Source organism: Lynx rufus, unplaced genomic scaffold (genome assembly GCF_022079265.1).
Source record: "Lynx rufus isolate CCGP_SWC_20201006 ecotype Redwood Valley unplaced genomic scaffold, mLynRuf1.p SCAF_9, whole genome shotgun sequence".
Classification (NCBI taxonomy): Eukaryota; Metazoa; Chordata; class Mammalia; order Carnivora; family Felidae; genus Lynx; species Lynx rufus.
In genome coordinates this window covers 8,140,468-8,156,853 of record NW_025814897.1, presented here as the reverse complement: position 1 = coordinate 8,156,853, position 16,386 = coordinate 8,140,468, and positions in this window count along the sequence as shown.

Sequence of the window (16,386 nt, the reverse complement as noted above, 5' to 3'; positions counted from 1 at the left end):
CACAGGAAGGACGGTGAAATGGATCCAGCCAGATGAGAGGTCAAATTCTGGGTCTTTCAATTTGTCATTCTGTGATCTTAAGAAAGAATCTTAACCCACTGTTGTTCTCATTTGTAACATGGCAGCTATAGTTTCCTCTTCTGGGGTTGAATTGAACACAAAATGGGATGCCCTTTAGAAACTACCTGGTGTAGTGACGGTGGATGCCTCTCCCCTACAGGCTCCAATGAATGCTTCATTGATGTTCCCACTTAATACTTTGGTTCTACACATATGCTAAGATCTCTGGATTAAAAAAAAAAAAAAAGAAAGCCTATCTTTAACTAGACCTTTCAGTTTGCATTGCAAACAAGCAGACATGACTCTGTGGGACCCAAGTGCTCCTTCACAGAGGGTGGGGCTGGCAGTAGAATGAGGTAGCTGGACAAGCCAAAGATACAGATGCAGAGTTGAGAAGTCAAGAGATCTTGACCCCAGAGAGGGTGATAAAAGGATATAGAATTTCTTTTTCCAAGGGAAAGAAAGAATCAGGGAAACTGGATTTGTCTAAGCTCACACAGACACTAGAAACTTAGGTAAATCACTTTTTCTTTCTAGGCAATTCGGGGGTAATATAAAATTGCTTATCTTACTAGATAATTGTGGTGGTATAAATAACAATGCATACGACCATAATGTTTGACATGTAAATCTGTATTTGTGAGGATACATTTTGTCATCTACAACTAGGAATCTCCAGATGAAAGTGAATTAAACAAGACAGAAGCCAGTCCTAAATAGATATTTGTTCAATGGATAATTGGTTCAAGGTACTATGTCTGCCCATGTTGCTAATGTTTTCTATAGACTTTATCTCTTTCAACTTACAAATTAATTCTACATTTAATTCAATTCTAGATATTTAGTCAACATCTGCAATACGAAGTGATAAGAATACAAAAGTAAATACAAACTCCTTCCCTCAAGAAGCTAATTGTCCTAAAGACAGACAGACACACACACACACACACACACACACACAGTAGATATCCCACATATTATAACTAAAAACATCATTCCAAGAATGGAGGACTACTTCACTGGAAACCACTGGAAACATTTTTTTCTGAATGTGAGTTAGGCATATATTTCAGGGAGTGTACAAGGAAGCATGTATTTCAATTTTAGCCGTCAGGAAACTATGAGGAGATCATAAAGTGAAAGGACTGTGTTGCTACCGAGGGCAAAATCCTATTGAAAATGGGCTGTCCTCCAAATGTCCATCGATGGATGAATGGATAAAGAAGATGTGGTGTATACACACACACACACACACACACACACACACACACGCACACACACACACTGGAGTATTACTCAGCAATCAAAAAGAATGAAATCTTGCCATTTGCAACTACGTGGATGGAACTGGAGGGTATTATGCTAAGCGAAATTAGTCAGAGACAAATATCATAGGACTTCACTCATATGAAGACTTTAAGATACAAAACAGATGAGTATAAGGGAAAGGAAGCAAAAATAATATAAAAACAGGGAAGGGGACAAAACATAAGAGAGTCTTAAATATAAAGAACAGAGGGTTGCTGGAGGGGTTGTGGGAGGGGGGGTGGGCTAAATGGGTAGGGGGCATTAAGGAACCTACTCCTGAAATCATTGTTGCACTATATGCCAACCAACCTGGATATAAATTAAAAAATAAATTAATTAAAAAGAAAGAAAGAAAGAAAATGGGTTGTCTTTGGGGATCCACCAACTGGAATCACACAGTAAATGCAAACTGGTAATCCATCATTGGTGTCTCCATTTACCAACAACGTCACACTCTACTTAGGAACCACTTGTGACTCAAACCTTACAGCTTTTCTCGTACTCCAATGCTCCCACCATCTCACTAGGTTGGAGATGTGACCCAGAGGGGATGACCAATACCGAGCTACATCAGTCTGGAAGCCAACGGGTTGAAATCAGGTTAACTTGGCATTGCTGTCTTGCTCTCATGCAATCCAGGATTACAGAACAAGAAACATTATGTTATCAGCTAAACACTAGTAGAAATCAAACCTTGCAGAAACTTGGCTGGTGCAAAGGTAATTCTGTCCATTTCATTTTTCTTATATAGTATCTAACACATGCCATGTACAACCAGGCGTTCGATAAAGACCGTTAGCTTTAATGGGTGAATGAAGTGTGGCTCATGGCATTCCATAAATGGAAACATGACATCAGTTGGCCAATGATCACCCAGCTGGTGGGTAATCATGTTTATGTAGTTTACAACGGTTCCTTACCATTTTCTACGTTGTTATTTCGTCTTTCCTCACCCCTCCACAGGCAGTGGGTTGAGAGGAAGTTTTCCTGTGAGCGCCACTCTTTAAAGGGCTTTGTCTCGGGGCCCCTGGGTGACTCAGTTTGTTCAGCATCTGACTTTGGCTCAGGTCATAATCTCACTGTTAGTGAGTTCAAGCCCCGTGTCGGGCTCTGTGCTGACACCTCAGAGCCTGGAGCCTGCCTTGGATTCTGTGTGTGTGTGTCTCTCTCTGCCCCTCCCCGACTTGCACTGTGTCTCTCTTTCAAAGATAAATAAATATTTAAAAAATTTAAAAAAATAATAAAGGGATTTGTCTCTGCCAAGAAAAGGACAGGAAGCTCTCTCACAGGGTTCTGCACAGTTTCTACATGTGGGTCTTGCATCTGTGGATGCCAATGCTGTGGTCTAACGGTGCGACCTCCTTACTGTTCTTTGGCTTTTAGGACCATCTGAATCCCTAGTTCTCAACACTCTACGACTTTCTGCCTGATGTATGCTGACGCACATATTTTGTAATACTGACTCTCTTGAAATGGAATTTCATCCATAATTTTAAAAAAATCAATAATACACCCCAGTTAAAAGGGAACTAAAAGGAGAAATAAAAGTAAATACTATTGGGGCGCTTGGGTGGCGCAGTCGGTTGAGCATCCGACTTCAGCCAGGTCACGATCTCGCGGTCTGTGAGTTCGAGCCCCGCGTCGGGCTCTGGGCTGATGGCTCAGAGCCTGGAGCCTGTTTCCGATTCTGTGTCTCCCTCTCTCTCTGCCCCTCCCCCGTTCATGCTCTGTCTCTCTCTGTCCCAAAAATAAATAAATAAACGTTGAAAAAAAAATTTTTTTTAAAAAAAGTAAATACTATTAAGTAATGTATTCTAAAGAATCTGTGTTTCAATATATAAATATGGGAAAATAACTGTACCAGAAAACAAAATGAGGTAGTCAGATGCACTTGCATGAAAAATTGTTGTGAATATGCAGCAGCTACAAATGTACTTGGATACAGGTTGGCTGCACTGGCTACTCAAACATGGTGAGTAGCATTGCCATCAGTGACCCCATTTTCTCAAGTGAGGAGAAACTCTTGATACAGTTCCAAACAAAACAAAGCATAGTCTTCTTTCAAGGCACATGGTTGTTGCTGGAAATTCACCATAAATTGAAATGAAACTGTACAAAAAATACTTTGAATTCACACAGTATACAGAGTTAGATTATAAGCTTAAAAATTATCAAGTTGTGTTTTTTTACTTCTATGAATATCCAAAAAGACATTCAAAAGCCATGGAAATGGGCAAAAGTGGGAAATGGGATAGTCCCTTGTTGTATGGGACTGTTCGATGCCTTGCCGACTGTCTAGCACCCCCAGCTTCAGTCTACGAAATGCCTGTAGGGCTCCTTAATAACTGTGACAACCAAAACATCTCCATAAATGTCCAGAACTGACCCCTTTGAGAAATACTGATTTAGAGAAGCAAAATAAAGAGAGAGAGAGAGAGAGAGAGAGAGAGAGAGAGAGAAAGAAAGAGTCAGCCAAAAAAGAATAAACAGGGGAGAAACCTGGGAAAATGGCAGTGAGCAGCCTCACTTCTGAACCTCTATAAGTTCACCCATAAAAGCAGACAGAGATGCTAGGAGAGACCATATAGGAAAGAACCAGTACCAAAAGTGGGGCGGGGAAGGAGGATGGGGAGGGCATAGGAGAAGTAGAATACGACTGTTGACTGCTTTACAGTTGTTAATTAACAGCAAAAGGACAGTTCTTCAAACCAGCTGCTGGGAAAGAAGAAGGGGAAGGAAAAGAATGGGTTATAACCCAACTTCAATACTTTGATAGTGGGGAGTCACTAGACAATAACAAAAAAAGAGAGCTTAAGATGGTGAGTGAAAATATAGCATAAAACTAACCTCTGGGGGGCATCTGGGTGGCTCAGTTGGTTAAGACTCAGACTCTTGACTGCAGCTCAGGTCTTGATCTCAGGGTTGTGAGTTCGAATCCCACACTGGGCTCCATGCTGGGTGTGGAGCCTATTTAAAAAACAAACAAAAAACACTAACCATTGGGACAAAAATATAAACTCTCTTAAACACCAAAAATACACTTAAGAAAAAGAAGGGGGAAAAAAAGAATACCTAAAAAAAAGTGCTGAGATAATTGGATATATATACATATAGGGAAAAGGATAAATTTGAATCTATCTCTCATATTATTAAACAGGAAAAATTACAAAAGGACCTGAAATTTGAGATAAAAAATACAGAATCCATACAAGTACTAGAAATAAACATGAATGGATTTCTTCACAAGCCAGAAATATGGAAAACATTTCTACCATAATTCAAGATCTAGTAGCAATAGGAGAAGAGAGAGATAAATTTAATTACACATTAAAAATTTAGCATGGCTATACACACACACACACACACACACACACACACAGTGTAAACAAAGGAAAAAAACAAATGACAAATTGGGGAAAATATTTGCAATTTTATATCACACAGATTCAAATATTTAACATAAAAAGTTTCTAAAACTAGAGAAAACTCTAATACGTCAAAAAAGAATTTCTAAAAATAGAGAAAAGTCTAGAGAAAGGACTACAGAGTTTCAAGAAAAAGACATGAAAATCTCTCTTAACCAGATGAAAGATAATCAACCTTATCTCTCATAAGATATGTACAAACGAAAACTGCACCGAGATACCATTGATCGCCTATGAGGTCGTCTACCGTTTAGAAGTCAGACAACAATCTTTCGGCAAGGCTGTGAGGAAACAGACACTGTCACACACTGCATTGGAGATGGAGAATGTTACACACCCTGTGGAGGGCAATCTGTCAATACCAAGCAAAATAACGCGCTTACTCTTTAGCCAGGCAACCGAACTTCTAGAATCTCATTCCAAAGATGTACCGGCAAAAATAGAAAAAGACGTATGACCAAAGCTAGTCACTGCAGAACAACATGTAATAGGAAAAGACTGGGAACAGCATAAATGTCTATCAAGGGGTGGGGGCGGGACAAATAAACCACGGTACATCTAGCTGCTGGACTTCTATACAGCTGGAAAGGAAGTAGAAAAACCTTTATGCCCTGTCAAGTATTCTCCTGATTAGATGGTTACGTGGAGAAAAAGAAAACACTTATATAGAATGCTTAATCTGATGGAAAAGGGAATATGGGTGGGTTTTATTTCAAAAACAAGGAAAGGATGAACGATAAAAAGCAGGTTACCAACAGAGGGGAAAGCGAACAGAGTTGAAGGTAAAAGCTAGACTTAGTTGAATACATGGTAATATAGATCTGGCTTGGAAACCAATACTATATTTTGCATAGCTAGGAAATGAAATTTTAGAAACAATACATCTCTAAAAATGTAAACTAAGTATGCACTCAGTTGGTGGTGTGGCCCCACAGGAAACTATTCCAACCGACCCTTGTAGCACATTATTTGCATGCATTTCCTGGTGGGATACAACCTACAGATAAAATACACCGAGAAAACAACTCAAGTGTTTACAGTAACTGTATTTTTGGTGGTAGCGTTTGTGTTGCTCTTCTGAGATTGGCACCGGTATAATCTAAAACAAAACAAATGAGTACTTATGTGCTGTTCTCCTTTTCTCATTCTTTGTGTTTTTAAGAACTGAAATGCATTGTGTGGATGGACGAGACGTAAATGGAAGGTATAAGAAATTAAGTAAAATCTCTGTGGTCCTCCATTTGTTTTTATTATTTTTTTAAGTGTATTTTCTGACAGAGACAGACAGAGCGCGAGCAGGGGAGGAGTAGAGACACACACATAATCCGAGGCAGGCTCCAGGCTCCGAGCTGTCAGCACAGAGCCTGATGTGGGACTCGAACTCACAAACAGTGAGATCATGACCTGAGCTCAAGTAGGACGCTCAACCGACTGAGCCACCCAGGTGCCCGGTGTGTTCCTCAATTTAATTAGAAGTATGAGGATGAACTCGCGATTTGTGTTAACTTGCCTATATGTGACGCCTGTTTTGTAGCTGTGCTTCCTGAAAAGGCACTGAAGCAATGACTACTCAGTAATGATCCTATCCCTAATCCCAGGCTGTGGTATTCACATGCCAATCCCCACTACGAGAAACCAGGGAGTCCTGGAGAACTCACAGATTTCAGGTCTGGGGCAGAAAATGCACAAGATGGGCTTGGAACGTCTCGTCATTACCAGGAAGCAAGAAAACTATCAAAGGCTGTAAAGCCCTGTCAAAAGCATTAAGGAGGGAACTTGAATAGGTCTCTCTGGGCTAAAGGTGGGGACACTTGAACATCTTTAAGGGTAAGAACTCAAATGATGGAAACATAGCAATTATGATAAAATCCAAGAGTTAGTTCATAACGATATTCTAAAAATCATTCCCATTGATCACTGTTGAGAGATGTGAGAACCAAATCATATTTTGAAACCTGACACATTAGGTAAAAAATAAGGTATATATCGTACCATTTCCATCAGGACTATCCTACCAGGTCACTGAAAAGGTGGTGAAGTCGTTTCTCTTACAGAAGTCGTCAGCTACTAAAAAAAGAGGGATTATGGAATTAATAACAGTGCTATTTGCCATCTTCACCAAATTAACGGATCTAGACGTTGCTTGGGAATGGTTGTTAACAACCTCAAAACCAAGACGCCCGAACGCGTTTCCTAAGGGGAACGAACGACGCAGAGCCGATGAAATGCCACTGACCCCCAAAATCAAGTCTGGATTTGATCGCATCTCTACCTCCAAGTACCAACGTGAGAAATAAACACAAAGGAGACAGAAGCGAGTTAAGCAACAGGATGGAAATGTAAGGAGTAAAACCCAAGGTGTAGGGAATTCTCAGGAGAAATGAGAGGTTCCTTCAGCAACAGACTGCCAGGAAAATAAAAAGTGAGGAGAACCCACAGGTTACAAGAGACGTAAACGGCAGGTCATCAACCTCCATGGGTCTTATTTAGATACATATTCAAGAAATAGAAACCACCAAAAATAAACAACAAAATTAAACGCTGACATGAATAAGATGATTGGGAATTTGAGCACAGACGCTTTGTTATTATTAGGAATTAGTGTTATCGTTTAGATGCAATGATGGTATTATGCTGATACATGTATATAAATACATTATGCTTTAGAAATTCATACCCAAATATTTGAAATGGTATGATGTCTGGAGTCTGCATGAAAACAATGCAGTAGTGTAGGAGTGCGTAAGGACAGAGGTGTCTCAGATGGAGACCTATATTGGTAACTGTTGCAGCTAAATTATGGCTTTTGTTATACTGATCTTTCTACACTTGTGTACATTTGATGCGTTCTTATACTCAAGGTCAATTCCTGTCCCCACTTTTTTTTTTTAAATTTCTAGTTTTAATTCCAGTATCGTTAACATACAGTCACATATAAGTTTCAGGTGTACAACATAGCGATTCAATAATTATGTACGTTACCCGGTGCTCGGTAGGATAAGTGTGAATAACACAAATACTCAGAAAAGGGGCAGATGAAACTGCTACCACTCCAGCTAGATAAACGTGGAAACAAGCGACCTCCAAAGTCCCCGAGTCTCTCTCCCTTTGTCTGTATCCTGTTCCGTATCCGTTTCCTTCCCAGGGTCTCTTTCTCCTTCTCCCTCTTCAACAAAATTCTTTTGTTCTCTGTTACATCCACCTCGTCTCTCCCCACCCCCGCTTCTCCCTCCTCTTTTCTTCGTTTTCCACACTGTTCTCCGTTCCTTTCTTTCTCTGCTCTACTTCTTTCTTCCCTGGTCCCTTTAACAACTGGCCATGACACTGAACTGAAAAATTGTTTTTCTCTGGGGCGCCTGGGTGGCGCAGTCGGTTAAGCGTCCGACTTCAGCCAGGTCACGATCTCGCGGTCCGTGAGTTCGAGCCCCGCGTCGGGCTCTGGGCTGATGGCTCAGATCAGCCCAGAGCCTGGAGCCTGTTTCCGACTCTGTGACTCCCTCTCTCTCTGCCCCTCCCCCGTTCATGCTCTGTCTCTCTCTGTCTCAAAAATAAATAAAAAACGTTGAAAAAAAAATTAAAAAAAAAATTGTTTTTCTCTTTCTCGATTGGTGAACGCGATGGATCAACGTTTTACGTTTTTGATGTAATGGACGTTTGGAAAGTAGGTGAATCGAATGCTTTCCTCCCAGTTTGAAAGAGAACACCCTCTACAACACTGGGCACAAGATCTGCAGTCCGTTTTATTGGCTGTCAATGGTTTGAGGAGAGTTCTTCTGAGACCAAAGCATTAACGGAGTTCACAGGCGGTGTGGTCACTCAGTGCGGTCTTAGCACTGAGTGATCGGGTTATATGTGGCGCACAGGGCAGTTTGAGCTCCTTGGCTCCAACTTTATCGTGGAAAAGTTGACATTAAGACCAAAACCCTATTCCAGCCCCCTTTCTGCCTACACCAGCTGAGACGAGGCACGTCGACACATTTGGGGTCTCCAAATAAAGAGGAAAGACTAAGGGGCACTGAATCTCCCTACCTTGGGACCCACTCAAGTGAGATCTCCCAGAAGCTGCTGTGCATGTGCAGAGTTCTGCCCTGACCGTCACTGGGAAACGACGTCTCTCTGTAAGCTGGTCTTGGGTGCGTTTTGAACACCCCCCTATCAGCAACCTGGCTGATCACTGCAGGTCAATAGCCACGCTTTCCAGAAAGTTCCTTCTTTTTCTTCCTTATGTCTACCCATATGAAGTCAGTTGAAAACTGCCCTTGATCAAAGGCTCTGGCAGAGGACTACAGGACTTTTGTTATTTATTATTTATAGAGCACCACAAGCGTCACCCAGCAGTTTGCAAAACATAAAACACCAGAGAAAAGATTCATGCTGTGAGGAGGTGACAATGTAAATGCAATGTAAACATCATCACGGAACACAGTAAGTCCCTTGAGAGGTAGAAATAAGACTTCCATAATTCGGGGGAGACCAAAGGAAAGGTGCCCAGAGAAAATCAATGGCAGAACACCGATAAACATGCCTTCCGGAAACCATGTATAGTTAAAGGTGCAGCTGACCTATCAAATCGATGCAAATGAGAACAAAGTTTTCCCAGTAAATTATCAAAGGCTTAAAAACGGATACGATGTAATTCTTGTATCGGGGCTGAAGTTGTGTCACCATTATTCATTTCTGGAGGTGTTGTACATTGGCAGAACACTTTAGGAAAGCAATTTAGTATTATGTATCTGTTAGGATTCTTATGTAAGACTTTAATCCTTTTGCAGTATTTATAACTTTAACATATTGCAGAAGACAGCTCAGTACAATTCGGCCTTTATGTATAATACAGCAGTGAACACCCTCTGTTCCTATAGCCAAGCACATTCCTTCTCTCCCTATGAGGCTTGCAGACAATTTATCCTAGCCCCCACGAGCTTTCCCAAGTTATTTGTGCACCCAACACTGTCAATGATATCAAGAGGCATGAAAGCCTTTTTGCCTTTGAACCCTGTCTCTCAATTTCTAGTTTCATATTCTAAAGAAAGAAAACCGAAATATGGAAAAATTATCTGTATAGATGAAGATATTTATAACATTTGTAGTATAGAAATAGAAATAACCTAACTGCTAGCAAGTGGAGGATTTAGTAAGCAATTATGACACATTCACTTGATATATATTTTTATAGTCCTTAAAAAATGACTTTGAAGATTATCTGGTTATGGGGAAAAAATACTTGGACTATAATATTAATAGACAAAAGCAGGGACAAAAATAAAATATCTAAAGTCACTATAACCTAAGTGAAAAAGTAGGGAAGAGGAAAAAGACAGAAGGCAGTGACACGAAACTGATAGCATGGGTCACAAAAGGAAGGTGGGGCTACAGGTGACTTACTGTTCTCCACTAATATTTAATTTTATTAAAACATTTTTTTAGCATTTTATTTTTGAGAGACAGAGAATATGAGCAGGGGAGGGGCAGACAGAGAGAGTGAGAGAAAGAGAGAGAGAGAGAGAGAGAGAGAGAGAATCTGAAGCAGGCTGCCAGCTCCAAGCTGTCAGCACAGAGCTCGACACGGGGCTTGAACCCACAGACTGCAAGAACATGATTTCAGCCGACGTGGGATGCTTAACCGACTGAGCCACCCAGGCGCCCCTCCACTGTCGAATATTTTTAAATGTGCTAATAAATGTGTTTCTGCTAAACCACTTTTTAAAAAAATGTTTATTTGTTCTTGAGAGAGATAGTGAGAGCAGGGGAAGGGCAGAAACAGAGAGGGGGACAGAGGATCCAAAGAGGGGTCTATGCTGACAGCAGAGATCCCGACGCGGGGCTCGAACTCACAAACCACGAGATCATGACCTGAGCCGAAGTCGGACGCTCAACCGACTCAGCCCCCCAGGCGCCCCACGGAAGTAGTTTTAATAAAACTCGAAGCAAATACTGAAGAGACAATCAAAATGAGATACGCACGTAGCGAAGCTTGGCCCCAACTTACTCCTATTAAGCTCCCTGGGGCTTGAAGACGTGTTGCTCAGACTCTGAATGGCAATCCATACCGATCAATAAGGATTCTATTTTGGTGAGAACGGCACTGCGTATTTCTATTTATTCTTCTGGCCTTTCACAGCAGTCGCACCCCCTCCCAAGGGCTGGCTCATGGACAGAATGTGGATTTCGGAGACACATGTCAGCTCAAATCCCAGCAGGGCTACCTACCACACACTGACTGTGTGGCTCTGGGCAGGTGACAGTGTTTATGGGGCACAGGGACTCGCAAGAAGGAGCAACAGCCTCCTACTGGCTAAAGGAATCAAAGGCATCAGTTCTAACACAAGGAGCCTCCTACTGATGGTGAATCCCCTGCAACCAGGTAGGACGCTTCCCTGGCCGCTCCCATTTTCACCGCAGAAGGGATGAGAACGGCCTCTCGGTGACAGCACAAGTGGTAAGATGTGATTGCAAGGGAGTCTCTCTGCTCTCTGGGAGAGAACGTCTCTCTGTCTCTGCTCTGATTTCCACGGCATCCCTCCCACACACCTGTCTCTATTCTCAGCACCATGTGAGATTGCGTCCTGCCCTACATCTTCAATCAGGAGCACTTACTAGGGCCTCCCTACAGCAGTAGCTAGTGAGCCACTGAGTGGTGACTTTGGCCGCTTCATGGAAGTCACCCAGTGCGGTTTCTAGGACCCTCTATATTACATAATTCAGACCCTTCTCCCCGCCGCCCTTTTTCTGAATTTCCCAGGTGTCCTGGCCAGAGGCTACTTTTTTTGAACGTGTATTTATTTTTGAGAGAGAGAGGAAGAGGCAGAGACAGAGACAGACAGAGCACGAGCAGGGGAGGGACAGAGAGAGAAGGAGACACAGAATCTGAAGCAGGCTCCAGGCTCCCAGCTGTCAGCGCAGAGCATGACGTGGGGCTTGAACCCACGAACCGTGAGATCACGACCTGAGCCCAAGTCGGACGCTCAACCGACTGAGCTCCCAGGCGCCCCACGATTCTGTGTTTTTGAATGGCATGTATGCATGGGTTTCAGCTTTCCATAAACAAGTCTTGTTGTGTGGAGAGCCACCCCTTGACCGGCAGGAAGGAACACAGTGCCCTGTGTGACATTCATCAACGGTTACCCAGCTCAGGCCCATGGTGACAACTAATTTCATAATAAGATCCAGCCACTTTGCCAGCCAGAAATAAAATGCCATGCTTAGTAGCTTATTTCTTCTTCTTTTTAAAAAACATTTTGAGAGGCAGAGAGAGAGAGAGAGAGAGCGAGCCAGGGAGGGGCAGACAGAGAATCCCAAGTAGGCCCCACGTTGTCAGCACAGAGCCCGACACGGGGCTCAAACTCACAAACTATGAGATCATGACCTGAGCCCAAATCAAAAGTCAGACGCTCAACCAACTGAGCCACCAGGCTCCCTGCTTATTTCTTCTTTAATTTACACTAATCACTGTTTTTAAATAAAACACATAACCTGAACTGTACCAGAGGCCCAGGGTTTTGGATCCTCCTGTCTGGGCACAAGGTTAAGTCCAGCTCCTAGGTATAAGGTACGTTCATTTTCTGAGTGAACCAATGATTTATACAGTTGACCTGTGATTTATAAACAAACTAGTCTATACCTACTTATCTATCTACTATCTACATATCTATCCTCTATCTATTGATCTATCTTCCGTCCATCTATCTAAGAAAGAATCTCCTTACTATGAATGCATCTGTTTTCTTAAAATCTGAGTGGAGAAAGCCTTCTTCAGGACTTTCACTTTATATGCAAGACCCAGAAAGAGCCAGGATAAATCTTCCCATGATTAGGAAGTAAACTTTCATTTCAAGAGAAATTACCTCACTTCTAAATTAGCTTGTATCTCCAGAAATCTTGTCTCAGGCATGATAAGACATAAATAATTACCAATTTCATGTCGGTGAAATTAAAAATCATGAAAAGCTCTTTGAAGCAATTTACAACTTGACAGAGAAAAGAGATTCTGTTTAAACGGTAGTAAATTTTCCCTCCACCGGCTTCGGACTAAGGCTCAGAGAGGACGGGAATAGGAAGCAAACAAAATACAATTTGGTCTTTTCTTTCCTGGGACTTCAAAATTCAGGTTGAGTAGGTGCTTTTCTTTCCTGAGTGAGAGAGCAGTTCCCACATCCTTTCAAGCATTTTTCTTTTCCTCTGAAGTGCTGGGTGTTTTCAGGAGCCGTGGGGAGGCTGTTTTATTCAGATTTCTGTTTCCTGATTTCCCTCATTGTGGTCTGTGCTTTGACACGGGCGCTGAACGACAGTATCTTGGGAGAAAAGCAGCTGGAAACTGCTTGCAGGCTCTAGTCACATAGGAAACAAACGCTCCTTTGTGGAGCCTGCAGACTGTTATCTTGACTCAAATGCTAAGCTTCTGTTGCAAGCCATCCATTCCCGTGGACGCCAGACTCACGGAGGCCGGATGGTGCCTCTTCGTGAGCACTTTGCCCTGAAGGTGACATTTATTTATCTGTGGTCCCTTCCTCTCACACTCGATAACACACCAGGCTCTGGAAAGGCAAGCAACCTGCTTGGCCGGTAATCAGTCTTTTATTCCAATCTGTTCTTGCTGTTGGCGTTTCTTCCGTTGTTAATTACTACGCTTGTCACCTAGACCCTGGTAGGACGAATGGCACGACCCAGATCAGGCTGCAGAACCACTTTCCCAGCAAACACCCTCTGCAGACATCGGAAGTACGAAGAACACGAAGGGGGAACGTCAGCCAAGGGCAAGGGAGGGAAAGAGCACCTTGGGATCAATGCGGTGGGCCCTGCCAGACTTTTCCTTGGGTCGTTGAACCTTCCCGGGGAACTTAGGTCGACGAGCCTTTAAATCTACTCTGGGAGCCTCACTCCCGGCATCAGCCTGACCGAAGGGTGGAAGGGTCCCGTGTGACTCACCTGGGGGTCTTGGTAAAGTCTCGCGGTGAGCTGTCATATTGATCCTGCTCTTAAGTTTGCTGAAGTGGATCACAATGGCACCAAAGTCATGGTTGGCGGAAGGAAAACACGAAGTTCAAGTCTTTGGTGTCCACAGACTATCTCTATGTATCGTTTTCTATTTTAGTTTTTGCTGAGCTCTGCTTTCCTTTATCTGTTCTGACTCCATGTGCCTCCCTATTTACTCTGTATCAAGTAACTGTTCTCTCCCTACAAGTGTCATCGGAGGGTAACTCCCCAAATACACACAGCCACAGAGTAGCTGGGGTTCACTGACCTGACACCTCGTTTTTTTTTTAAAAAAACACCTTATATATCAGAGAATTTTTAGGTTCACAGAAAAATGAAGAAGGTACAGAGATTTCCTGTATACCTCTCCCCCGCCGCCCCCCTGCACACACAGAGCCTTCTCACTACCAACAATCTCCACTAGATAAGTACGTCTGTTACAACGGATGATCCTATGTGGATACATGAGAATCATCTGAAGTCCATGGTTACATCACAGTTCACTCTTGGCATATGCTACATGCTATGGGTCTAGACAAACGTTTAGGGGTGAGTATTCACCATTGTAGTACCACACAAACTATTTTCACTGCCTTAAAAATCTGCCTACTTATTAACCTCCCCATCTCTGTAGACCCTGGCAAGTACTATGACACCTCATTTTTTAAAGATTTCCAATCTCAGGTCATTATGTATAAGAAGAAGAATATACCACTTTTTAAAAAAAAAATGTTTTTCAATGTGTATTTATTTTTGAGACAGAGAGAGAAAGAGCGTGAGCAGGGGAGGGACAGAGAGAGGGACACACAGAATCCGAAACGGGCTCTGGGGTCTGACCTGTCAGCACAGAGCTGGACGCGGGGCTCGAACCCAGGAACTGTGAGATCATAACCTGAGCTAAAGTCGGATGCTTAACTGACGGAGCCACCCAGGTGCCCCAGAACATGCCACTTTTTTATTATTCTCCCCAACCTCTCCTTTAAAAAAAATTATCCGTTATGTGTATTTATTACTCAATTCTTACTTTATAGGACTGCAAACCCTGCATCCTATTTTGTCTTACTGAGTAGAGTTTATACGGCCCATCCATTTCACTTCCTACACTGTTTTTTTGACCAGAATTAGGAAATGAGCTGATATATATAGCTAGAGGCATATAGCTAGAGGACAAATTAATGGTGATTAACTAAAATCATGTGGTTCAAAGTTATATTTGCTGTTAAGTATTTATGCCTCTATGAAAATAATTTTGTAATTAAAGCACGAAATACTGAATTGGCCATTAGTGGTATTCAACCACCATGAATCTGGAAAGTGCCAAGTTCATTCTGTAGTTTTACATATGCCTAATTGCTTTTAATAATAAAAATTCAGGGTCTCCTGGGTGGCTTAGTCAGTTAAGTGTCCAACTTGGGCTTGGGTCATGATCTCACAGTTTGTGAGTTTGAGCCCCGCGTGGGGCTCTGTTCTGACAGCTCAGAGCCTGGAACCCGCTTCTGATTCTGTATCTCCCTCTCTCTCTGCCCTTCCCCTGCTTGTGAGGTCTCACGCATGCTCTCTCTCTCTCAAAAATAAGTAAACATTTAAAAAATAATAAAACTTTAAATTATTTTAAAACATAGTAATACATCATTATATGTCCATGATACATCAGTATCTCTTGACACACATTTTTATTCTCAATATCATTAAACCATTTTAATTCATAAAACAGATGATACATTTAATTAACCACATGATTCTTGGAGGTGAGGGAACTAACTTCTGTTAAACCCTGACTGTTTCTAGGTTTTTTACATCCACTATATAATTTAATCCTATGGCAGTCCTGAAAATGTATCTCCATTTTGCAGTTATTCTTATTTTCCAGATGATGAAATTTGAGGCTTAGAGACATTAAGTAATTTTCACAGCTAGAAGGTGGTGGGGCCACGATCAAAATTCAGATGCATCTTCAACCCAAAGCCTGAAAACTTATGTCCCTTGTCTAGTCTATCAAGCAGGGTGAGTGGTTTATTAGGGTAATTGTAAATAAACACACTGGGATTAACTTCTAAATACTGTGTGCTTCCCAGTGTGTCCTGTTTGAAAGGGGGAGGGGCGGGTCTGGGGGCCGAGTGACCTGTGGGTCCGGCTTTATTAAATAGTTAGGCTGTTGAGTCCTTCACCTCCCCCGGCAGCCTGGAGGGGTTACTTAGTCATATCCCAGGGAAGAGCCGATAGTTGGATAACGGGTGACTTAAGAAACTGAGAAGGGAGAGGCGCCTGGGTGGCTCAGTCGGTTAAGCGTCCGTCCGACATTGGTTCAGGTCATGGTCTCGCAGTTGGTGAGTTGGAGCCCCGAGTCGGGCTCTGTGCTGACAGCTTGGAGCCTGGAGCCTGTTTCAGATTCTGTGTCTCCCTCTCTCTCTGCTCCTCCCCTGCTTGTCCTCTCTCTCTCTTTCTCTCTCTCTCTCCTCTCAAAAATAAATTAAAACATTAAAAAAAAAGAAACTGAGAAGGGAAAAGGAACTCAGAGGTTTGTGGTTTCAGGGAGATCAGAGGAGAGGCAGACTGATCTAGAGAAAAGGCAGAAAGGTAGATTGAAGCTTCTGTGTTGTCACTTGGTAATTCAGAAGAA